The sequence below is a fragment of the Physcomitrium patens genome, chromosome 22 (assembly GCF_059467195.1).
Source record: "Physcomitrium patens ecotype Gransden chromosome 22, ASM5946719v1, whole genome shotgun sequence".
NCBI classification, from domain to species: Eukaryota; Viridiplantae; Streptophyta; class Bryopsida; order Funariales; family Funariaceae; genus Physcomitrium; species Physcomitrium patens.
Genome location: NC_143431.1, coordinates 2757904 through 2770173, shown reverse-complemented (window position 1 = coordinate 2770173; position 12270 = coordinate 2757904).

Sequence of the window (12270 nt, the reverse complement as noted above, 5' to 3'; positions counted from 1 at the left end):
TGTGTATATATATAATCCATCAGTGTCCTAAATTTAAAATAATTTACGTAATTGCAGATGTAATTAAGATCATTTTTTTCATTAATGAACAAAGTACAGTTCCAATGAACATTAGACTGTATAGAACGATTTTTATTCTCTTTTTTATTTTTTATTTTATTGTGTTGAAAATGAAAAAAAAAAAAACTGATTTAGATTAATAATTTTTTTACAGTTAACATGTAATTTATTTTTCAACATCATTAAATTAATTAATTAATTTTTCTATGAATATGTTCAATTCTGGTTTTTGTTTTGAACAAATCTGAAATTGGTCGACACTTGTTTTGTAGCATTGAATCATTGACTATTTCTACATTTACGAAGGTTCTTATAGAAGCTTCTTGCAATAGATTAGTTATTTAAAGCCTTGATCATTTGGTTGTTATATATATATATATATATATATCTATCTATGTCTATATCTGTATATTCATTCATTCATTCATGCTTGAACTACCATAATGGTGCATTCATAATTAGTATGCATTGCCATTGCAATAATTGGAAATGGAGTTGGTTTTCATGTATATAATCTGTTGTTAAAGGCTTTTGTGGGTGTGGTGTTTTAGGGTTATTTCGTGGAAAAAATATTTTAATAACTTAACTCAACCTTTGCTACAAGTTTGTTAAAGTTAATTATATTATATATTAAAAATTTACATCTTACATCCACAAAGAAGTCATTCAAAAATCTTGAAATACTTTTAATGCATACAAAGTGTAACACTCATAGAAAGATAAACTTAGAAAGATAAACTAATCTTGCTATTTTGATTTATATGATTTTCATAAATATCATATCTAATTAGAAAATTTATAACTTTTAGTTGGTTCAGTATTAAATAGTATTTATTTATTTGGATGTTAATTATTTGAATTTTAGCAGCACAAAAACTGTGTCAAGTTGTATTTTAGACAGTAACATGTTGGACACTGAAAATGAATCTCATTAATTATATTAAATTTTTTGAAGTATTTTCCAAAAACGTTTGAAAATAATTTGTAAATGCAAGAATTAAACTTTATAGTTGTATTGTAAAAAATATAATTTATGAACACTTTATTTATATATATATTGAACATAAAATAATGCATTCAAATGTTTTTAGCAAGATTGAGTAAATAATAACAAACCTGAATATAGTTGCTTATGCTGTATTTTATATTTATAAAGTTTTATGAGAGATTGATTTTTGAAAAATAGAAAATCTGATTAATTACTTAATTAGTTAAAATTCTAATAATAAATATCCATTTCATATATGTATATATATATATATATATATATATATACTTTGTAACACATATTTTTAATACTTTTGATTTTAATATGTTTAATTTTTTTGAATTTAATCAAAATTGAAATATTTATTATTATATTAATAAATTTAAAAATAATAAGTTTTATAAAGTGAATAAAAGAATTACATAAAACTTATTATGAAATTTTGTTCAATTTAATCAAACAGCAAATCAAAAAAAAAAAAGAAAAAAAGAAAAAAAAAGAAAGAAGTGCCACAAACTATTACACACAAAGCTTCTATTTTAATTTTAAACTACAACCTTTTACTGTAAATAAGTTTTTTGATTGTGTGCATGCAGGGGTGTTTGACATAGAAGGTGTTCACGCTGTAGAAGGGGGGTGTCCACTTAGCGGTTCCCTTCTTATATGCAATCACAATCTCAATAAATATTTAAGGTAATCCATTGGTTTGTAACAGTGTGCTTTGCATCAACAAGTTGACTTGAGCTCAACACTCCGTGAATCTTTTATATTAAATAAAAAATATATAGCAGCTTTCTACTTTCCCAAAATAATTTCGTGTTTATTTCACCTACGATAGCTGAATCAATAGTCCAGAATGATGAACCGCAATGACGTGGACCTGCAAGCACGATGGCTGAGGGAACCCAGTTTTGAGCATTCCTTTTCACCCCACGAAGCATCGTCTGAAGGGTCACCGAACATGCAACACTAGAGAAAAACCAACATCGAAGCATCTTCGTACCCAGCATGTCGGAGACAAAGAGGACTGCGAAACAAACCAAAACCTAACCAAGACAAACATACAAACAAACACTCATTTACACAACATCCACATGTCTGTATGTCTGTACATATATATATTTGTAAATGTAATGTGTTTACTGTTAGTGTTTGCCCATGTCAACGCTACCCTCGGCATCAGCATCACCAGTACCACCAGTACCTTTGGAAACAAAGTCCACGCCGCCGCCACTGGTTTCAAGAGTTGACGTTGTCGAGGCGTGTGAAAGGGTGCCTGGAACTGTGGGCTCTGCAGTGAGCTTTAGCAAGCTTGCGGGAATCTCTGTGACCAGCTCACTTTGTAGCAAACCAGCTGCTCGTTCTGAAAACAACACCGCCTGTGGATTAGTGTTGCAGTACCCGCTACAGGTTGGTTGGAGTCTTCACTGGAACTATAGTTGGTTGGTGGTAGACTTCTCGTCAGGCCCACTCTCAAGTCTCTGTGTGAACGGTCAGACTTCGATTAGGAAGGGCCTTTGTCGACGCCGGAGCTTTCCCGGCTTTAACCTCGGCACCGTGTCAATCTCTCCAAGTCACGAGACTCATCGGCGTAACTTGGATCGGGAACTGGCATATATTGCTCATTCGGGCTGTTGTGACCTTCGTCATGTCAATGCGCCATTTACTGCAACCGGGATATATTGCTGCTGATGCCTATCAGTTCTCGGCAATCCGTTGATTGTAGAGATGTGCTGAGAGCTGACTGGTGCTAAGCGTGATCATCGTTGGGTTCAAGCAGGCTTCCTGAAGGATTGGTTAACGAGGGAAGACTCAAGCAAATGGGATCGGACCCTTGGTCTAATGTTAGAAATACTAACAGAGCATCGTGTTCTTTCAAGTGTCCCCTGGGGGCCCCAGGATACGCACAAATACCGAGCAAAATCATGAGTCTAGAAAAGGTGGCTTACAGGTGGAACCTAAGAATAAATATCATGCAGCAAACCTCCAGCGAGCTACTGTGCAAAGTCTCATTCAACTTTCCACAACTGACCCAATCACAAGTCTGGGAGCCAGGCACGGGGATCCAAACTTCCACCACCAGGACTTGGTGGGTGAAAAGCAGCCACTGACAGACCGAAATACTTGAAGCATAAACCTTCATCGTCATCGGAAGATCGAGATCATCTAGTGCTAGTTTGGAACGGTTACAAGATGATGCCCCACTTTTGATGCTTCGGCGAGGATAATTCCTTTCACTGATCAGAATATTTCCTTGACAAGTTTGAGTTTGTAATTGGGTGGGTTATTCTTGCATCGTTTGAAAATATCAAACGACTCCATAATTGGATGAATTGTATAAAAAGTAATGCAGTTTACCGAAATTGTAGTTCTGTTGGAAATTCAAAAACATACAAAATAAAATGAATGATGTTCTATTAATTATTATTATTATTATTATTTTTACCTACATGTTTTAAATGTAGACATTTTTTGTGTAAGTAAATTAAAAAAAATTAAAATTTGAAGAAAATGTAATAAAAGAATATTTTTTATGCATACATATAGTTTTAAAAATTAAAAGTAATATAGCTCTTTAAATATTGCCTTTTTCAAGACCAATAAATATATATATATATATATATATATATATATTTTGTTTTTTTTTGTTTGTGTTTCATTTCTATGGCAAGAAGTAAAGAATTCAATTTGGCAGATTCTAAAGAAGCTAAATTAGATTCAATTATAAATTTTTCGACCATACATGTTGGTCAAAGAACAAAACTACCTTAGCCACTACCACAAGTCATCTTAAGAATTCCATTATGAAGGTTTCCTTCACTAAAAGATATATCTTGTATTTATCTAATTAAAACCTTGCTATTAGGTTAAGCTTTGTTTTAATTTGCTCTATTATTTGAGAATAATTTTCCTATATTGTATAACTTTGAGATATTTTTTGTAGGATTTAAGGAAGTATTTAGTGAACATGAGAAGATTTCTTTTGCATCAGCTAAGATTCAAAGTCTTTGACAAAAAATATGTATTGTATCAATTTGTGCTTTAAATTTTAGATTATTAATATGTGATATAAATTAAAGAAAGAGGCATTAATAAGCTAATATTTTTAGAAATTATGGACGATGAGAAGAATTTATTATTATTAATATCTAATTCTATAAAATATTGATTATATAAAAATAAAACTAAAGAGATTTATTTTATAAAGGTAATGTAATTTTTTAAATCCATCTTATGATTCTCTATATTTTTTTGGAAGGATTATTTGAGTGCTTTTTATTTCAAAAGTTGGATTTATATAAACAACTAAAGAAGTGTTAGTGATTGTTTTCATAAAGGCTCTTATTTTAATAAAATAGAGCTTTTTGATTATAAATTTATAAGATATGATAGATTTGTTGTTACAATTATCAAAAATAATTTATTGTTATGGATATACTTATGTATTTTAGTAAATATGATTAGGTAGAAGTAGATAAAAATAGATAAAAATAGATTAATTTCATAATATCTTCTAAAAAAGCTTCCTAAATGTTACTTTGACTTTACATGTATTTGTAGTTGATTGATAGGTTAGAAATTTGGTCAACAAGTTAACCATGTATTGATAGCTTGTAAAACAAGCTAACTATTTAACATATAGTGTTAAAGATAAAAACTTGATAAAAATAAATAAACAAGTAAGACTTTTTTCAAAGAAAGATGATAAAATAGAAATAAATAAATATATATATATATTAAGAAAGAAACTGGAATGGCTATTGCTAAAAGAAAAGAAAACTAGAGACCCTTGAAACTAGACTATGAGCAAGAAAGGAGTTGACAAGAATAAAGAAAGCTTCACTCTTGCCCCTATATATACTATCTACTTAGGCACTATACGGCTGCATTCTATAGGACCTCCAAAATTGTATTAACTTTGCACAATACATATCTTAACTTGTAAGGCAAATTTTCTATGTGGATATTATATAGTTAGCTTATTCCGTAAGCTATCAACTTGTGGGGCATGTGGTTAACTTGTTGACCAAGTTTCTAACCTACCAATCAAGTATAAATACATGTAAAGTCAAAGCAGTGTCTATAAAGCTTCTCTAGAAGATATTATGAAATTAATCTACTTTTACCTATTTCTACCTATTTATATCACATAGATAAAAATTACAGTAAATATATGTCTGTGATATTATGTCTCTTTCTAGGGACGAGTTCCATAAGGAGTGGTGATCATATGTCGAAGAAGTCTAAGATGTAGAAAATTATATTTGCCACATATTATGTTCTTTGTTCTCTTCGAAGATGATTGATAGGGCCTTTCAACCATCAATAGTATCCCATACTAGGGCAAGAAGACCATCGAGTTATTTAATCATTGTTGAGGTCTTTATAACTTCTTTGAAATAAAATATTTAGAACATCACTAGGAGTTGTTCCTACCTCTAGTAAAATCACCAAACATCGAGAGTCCCTTCGAAGGTCATGATACCAAACATGTTGTATCTCGCCATCTATTTGAGGAAGAATATGTCATTCTTGAGGATCTTCATCTTGATCACGTTGTCTTGAAGGTTGTGACAATCGTAATGTCTTGTCTGGTAAGTCAGCAAACAAAGGTTCTTGAGTCGAATTTGTTGATTATTGATTCTCCATCTCCTAGGTGTCACAACTACAAAGAAGCTACAAACAAAGATTGAAAGTAGAATGTTATCTTATCTAGATCTTATTTTTTTTATTAAAAAAGATTTTCATCGTGATTTTGATGGATGTCGTCGATGAAAAGCCTCCACCACCTTTGTTGCATTTGCAAGATTCTTTACTCGCTCCCATGTGCGTTCATTAATATCATATCCACGCCAATGGATAAGATATTCTAATTTATTTTGGCATCACATTGAATCTAGGACTTCTTCTACTTCAAACTCTTCATTATTGTCCACTTCTATAGGAGGAAGTGGAGCTTGTCTTCTTCTTGATATGTCTATTGTCTTGTATGATTCAAGAAGAAATACTTGGTATACTGGATGGATTTTCATTGACTTTGGTAAGTATAAACGATATGTAACTGGATTGATTTGTGCAAAAATAGAAAATCGTCCAAGCCTTCAATAGTTCAACTTGTCACAAGGATGAGAGGTCTTGATATTGCAACAAAGTAACCATACCTTGTCACCCATGTGGAATGGTGGTTGTTCCTTTCAATAGACATCCCCATTGATCTTTTGTTATTCTTGAGCTTCTTTTAACTGCACCTTCATTGTTGTATGTAGCTCTAACAAATGATTTGCTAAATCTTCCGTCGTAGGATTATCAGCTTTTAAAAAGTCAAAAGTATCAAGTCGTGGATGATAACCATAATTGAAAAAGAAAGATGTTTGTTTTGTAGAAGAATGTATCATGTTATTATAACCAAACTCTGCCAATGGCAAAAAAGTTGTCCAATCATCTTGTTGGTAGTTGATGGTACATCTTAAATACTGCTTCAAAACTTGATTAATACGCTGTGTTTGTCCATCAGTTTGAGGATGGAATACCAAAGATAGTTTTATATCTACTTTTAGAATCTTGAAAAGAGTCTATCAAAATCTTGATACAAACTAAGTTCTCCTATCTGATATAATATCCTTGGGTAATCCAATATAGCAATAGATATTATCAAGAAAGAGCTTAGTTGTTTCTTCACCTGTGATAGATTTTATACATGGTACAAAATGTACCATCTTTGTAAAATGATCTACTATCATGAATATAGAATCATAAGCACATGAGATTAAAAGATCTGTGATGAAATCCATAAAAAGAAAAGACCATGGTTGTTCTGAAATAGGTAATGGTTGAAGAAGTCTATAAGGTCGATGACAAGGAGTTTTTGATCTTGAACAAATGTCGCATGATTGAACAAAATCTTTTACATCCTTCCATATTTGTGGCCACCAAAAATCTCTGAAAATTAGTTCCTAAGTTTTATTGTACCCAAAATGTCCTACTGCTAGAAAGTCATGACGAACTTGAAGAACATGTAATTGACCTTCACCTTTTGGAACATATAGGCGTCCCTCAAAATATAGTATATTGTTCTTGAATTCAAACTTGGAAGTAACATGAGACTTTGAAGGATTTCTCTTAATATCACAAATAAGAGGATCACAAGATATACTTGACTGAACTTGCTTAATGAAAGTTGAATCAATAGTTAGTATTGATTTCATTGCTCAAAAATGAAGATGCTCTGGCTTCAAGAGAATTTTCCATTGCTGATCAAAAGCAGCATCTCCTTCCTTTGGTACAAGATAAGATTGTCTAGAAAGTGTATCTAACAAACCTTGTTATTTTTTCGATTGATAAGTAATCTTGAATTTGAATCTTGACAAAGACATACTCCAATGGGCTTGGAGACGATTTAAAACATATATTGACATAAAATATTCAAGGTTCTTATGATCTATATAGACGATGACTAGACTAGGAGTACCTTCAAGATAATGGCACCATTCTTGAATTGAATCCTTGATTGCAAGAAGTTCTTTGTTGTTGATCTCGTAGTTGATCTCGATTGCTGAAAATTTTATGGAATGAAAAGCTATTAAATGGAGTTTATCATCTATTCCCATTTGTGATAATACAACACCCAAAGCAAAGTCTGATGCATCTATTTCCATAAAAAATGGTTTAGAAAAATCAACACGATACAAGATTGGTGCAAAAACAAAGCCTATGTTCAAAGCTTCAAAAGTTACTTCCGCTTCTTGATTCCATTGAAGTTTGTCTTTATAAGTCAAATGTATAAGTGGAGTTGCAACTTGAGAGAAGTCTTTGATGAAGATCCAATAGTAGTTGGAAAATTCCAAAAAGCATTGGACATCTCTTACCATTTTTGGAATCTTCTAATCCATAATAATTTGAACTTTCTTAGTATCCATCATAAGTCCATCATTTGAAATGATGTATCTTAAGAAGTTGACTTGAGTAGTATGAAATACACACTTTTTTTTTATCTTGGCATAGACTCCCACAACTCTTAGTTTTTTTAACACACAATGAATATGAAGTTTATGTTTTTTTTGTGTTCTTAGAATAAATTAAGATATTGTCTAGGTAACAGACAACAAAATCATCTAAAAACTCCCAAAAGATATTATTCATTAGATGTTGAAATAGTGCTAGTGCATTTATAAGTCCAAAAGGCATGACATTGTATTCAAAATATTCATACTTTTTTCGAAACGTTGTCGAGGAAAAGAGAGTTTGCCTTAAGAAAGTGTTGGGCTTTGTCTGACATTAAATTCTCAATTAATCATAAGATAAAAAATACTTCAAGATTATTTATAATTTTATTTTCATTCCTTTCCATGATATTAAACATAGTAGCAATAAATATCAAATGCCAAGCCTCTAATAATAGTAAAAGTTGTAGCAATAAATAATAATTACTAGACTTTCAGTAATAGTAAAAGTTATAGTAATAAATAATAATTACCAGACCTCCAATAATAGTGAAAGTTATAGCAATAAATAATAATTATCAGACCTCCAATAATAGTAAAAGTTGTAGCAATAAATAATAATTACCAGACCTCTAGTAATAGTAAAAGTTATAGCAGTAAATAATAATTATTGAGCCTCTAATAATAATAAAATTTATAGCAATAAATAATAATTATCATATCTCTAGTAATAGTAAAATCAATTAGTAATTTCTAAATCTTTCGTAATTTCCAAAATCCTTTTTGTGATAGTAAAATCCTTGTAATACCAAAATTCCTTCAATACCAAATCCCTTTGATGCAGTGAACTTTAAAATTTGATAATTCTCAATTCAACCGTTAGATTGAGCTCAAATTATCTAAGAAGTAAGGCAGTACTGTTAACTCTTTTATATCCAAATTTCAACCGTCGATTCTTTACAAAACTCTAGATAACACAATTTCAGTAGAACGGCCTTTACATGTTGACTTACAAACACCTATATACTGATTTTGCGATTTCTTATAAATCCAACACTCAATTGACATGATTTTTTTTTTTTTTTTTTTTTTTTTTTTTTTAATTTTTTTATGTAGCTTCTCAATATTATAACTACACCTTTAGTAGGTTTGAGCCAAAATTCATTCAATATGCTAAAAAAAAATGGCTCAAAACATAACCATCAACAATTTGGTTCACTTACTTCTTTAATTTGCAAGCTCTAACTTCGACCAACCATTTCTTCCTCATTTCAGATCTGATTTCATCAAATCTTATACAATAATTGAAGCCCTTCAAGTCAACTTTCCAACTCTATCTTTCGATTATTAAATGTCTTTCTACAACTCTTTGTATGCTTGAAAGAATGACAATAGGTACAAATTTCACATCTAGACTTTAAATAGCCATAACTCTCTCATTAAAAATTCAAAGTTAACAATCCTTTCACAAAAATTGTAGTCCTTCAAATCAGCTTTCCAACAACACCTTTTTTTTTTCTAGAAAACCTTCTACAACTTTCTCTGCTTAAAAGAGTGACAGTCGATAAACAATTTACACCTTAATTTCAAAAAACCTTAACTTCTTCATACAAAAGTCAAATAACAAACTTTATACACCAAAACTATAGCCCAAAATATAAGCTTTCTAAATCTCTCCTCTGAACCCTCGAAAATCTCTCGAAGAAGTGGCCTCTCCTTCGGTTTTCTCTTAGACAGCCCCTTGAAGTTCATTGGTCATGTCCTATAGCCATTAAGAGTGAAGATCCTCTTATCCTTACCTTATCTATCCATGTAGATGGCCTAAGGCCACAATACTATAATATCAATATGCATATCTTTCTACATCTTTCATATTAAATATCCTAATACTTCTACTTTTACTTATAAAACTTACACAAGTTATTTAAGATTTCTATAAACTATGAAATTCTATAGAAAATAATTCATTATTTTTTAAGGTGATTATTAAATAACATCAATATAATAACCATTATTTTTATTTTATGAGTAAATTACAACACGACAACGTAGTCTTCCATTCATCTCCTTCTTTGATGCGTACCAAATTATATGCTCCTCGTAGATCTATTTTTGTATAGATCTTAGCTTGATTCAACTGATTAGGTAGTCTAGATATCAAACATAGCAGGTACCTATTCTTGATGGTGATTTTGTTGAGTCCTCGATAATTGACACACATCCGTAATGATCCATCTTTTTTCTTTACAAATAAAATTTAAGCTCCTGCTGGAGATTTAGAATAGCGTATGAAGTTCTTGGCCAAATTTTCTTCAATATATTCTTTGAGTTCAGCCAACTTATTTTGTGATAAATTGTAGATTGGTGTAAATGGTGGTTGTGCTCCTTCTTGAAGGTCAATTGAGCAGTCATAGAAATGATGTTCCGAAAGAATATACCCTTTTTTTTTCTCAAATACATCTTGAAAATCTTGATATTGGCTTGAAATGCCACTTAAAGTCTTTCCACCAGTAGAAACAACTGCGACATAAATGACATAAGGTGATCCTTCTTTTGCAGCATGCAGGAAAGCCCTTGCACCTACAAATACATGTTTAATTGTATTAGACTTATGACTTTCTACTTGACTAACTATGCTCTTAGTTATACTTTTAGAAAAGTCAAGACTACAAAAAGTCCAATTTATTTTAGGATTATATTTTTCTAGCCATGATAAACCTAAAATAACTAGATTAGAGGGAGATCTAATGATATTAAATATTACAAAGCTACTATAACCATTAATTGCTACTTCTATAGGAAAGGTTTCATGAATAATATCTCTTGAAGACAACGGACAACCATCTATGACTTCTACATGAATAGATTTAGTTTTCTTCATTAAAAGTATGTTATGTCTTTTAGCAAATTCTTCATCTAAGAAACATGCTGAGGCTCCTAAATCTAACAAGGTAGAGGCTTTGTGATCTTTAGGCCCTATAATAACATTTATCGTAAAACAAGAAGAGGATTCTAAGGAGAGAATAAGACCTTCATTAGGTGTTGTATAAGATTCTAGCCACACGGTCCCTAGTATAACTCGACAAACTTATTTTTTGACATACTATCTTTTTTGATAGCCATACTCCTCATTTTATAGTTGCATTGCTTCTTTGGGCAATGTGGAGTAGTGTGCTTAGGTTTTCTATAATATAAGCATAATCTTTTTTAACAACGATGACTCTTTTTTTGCTTAATAAGAGGTTTGAAATGTACCACATCAATTTACATATCCTCTACTTCCAAATGTATGTGTTGAAGAGATATTGATGTTGCCATTGAATTATAGTAATGCTGAGGTCTACTTATATGGTTTTCAAATTGAAATTCAAAAAGATGATTGTCCCACTTCACAACAAAATTAATTGTTTGACTCAATGTTTGAAGATCAAATAAGTTAAGCATTAATTTTTTTACCTCACATTGTAATCCGTAGAGAAATTAGCTAACAAGTGCAGTATCATCCTACTTGATATCAGTTGCAAGTTGTCAAAATTTTGAAGCATATAATATTATTGATCGATTATCTTATCACAAAATAAGGATTTTTTTGGTTGCAATACAAATTGCATCATGTTCTCCATATATGGATTGAAATTCTACTATAAAAGCCTCTAAATTATCTAATATTAAATTTGGTCATTCAAAAAAAGATAAAAACCATGATAATACTAAACTTGAAAGAAGTATATCAATGAATCTAACTTGCGATCCTGAAATTGGATAGCTTTGAGATTAAAGTTCAATCACAAGTTGTATTTGATTGATAAATCATCTAAACTTTGATCCACTGCCATCAAACTTCTCGAGTAGGATAATTTTTAGTTCTCTAACACTAGAAGGGCGTTCTACCATAGGAGAAGGGACATGATTTGGTACAGATGTTGAAGTAGCTCTAATCATTTCTATATCTTTACTTCCTGCCAATCTTATTGCTGCTTATGGTGGTAAATTGAGTTGATGCATCATAAGTATTAACTTCCTCAATTGCTCTTGGATTTGTACCATTACACTCTTGATTTCAATAAGTTTTGTCATGACAACACTTAGAAAAGAGAAGATATCTAATATCGCTCAAGATAAATAGAAGAGAGGACTTGAGAACAAAGAAAATACTAAGAACAATATTAGTTTAGAAGAGGGTAATCTACAACTTCTAATACGCTTATGTCTTATTAAGAGAAAGGGATAATCCACTCTTAATCAAGATTAGACTAAGCTCTGATATTGGAAGTGTATTCT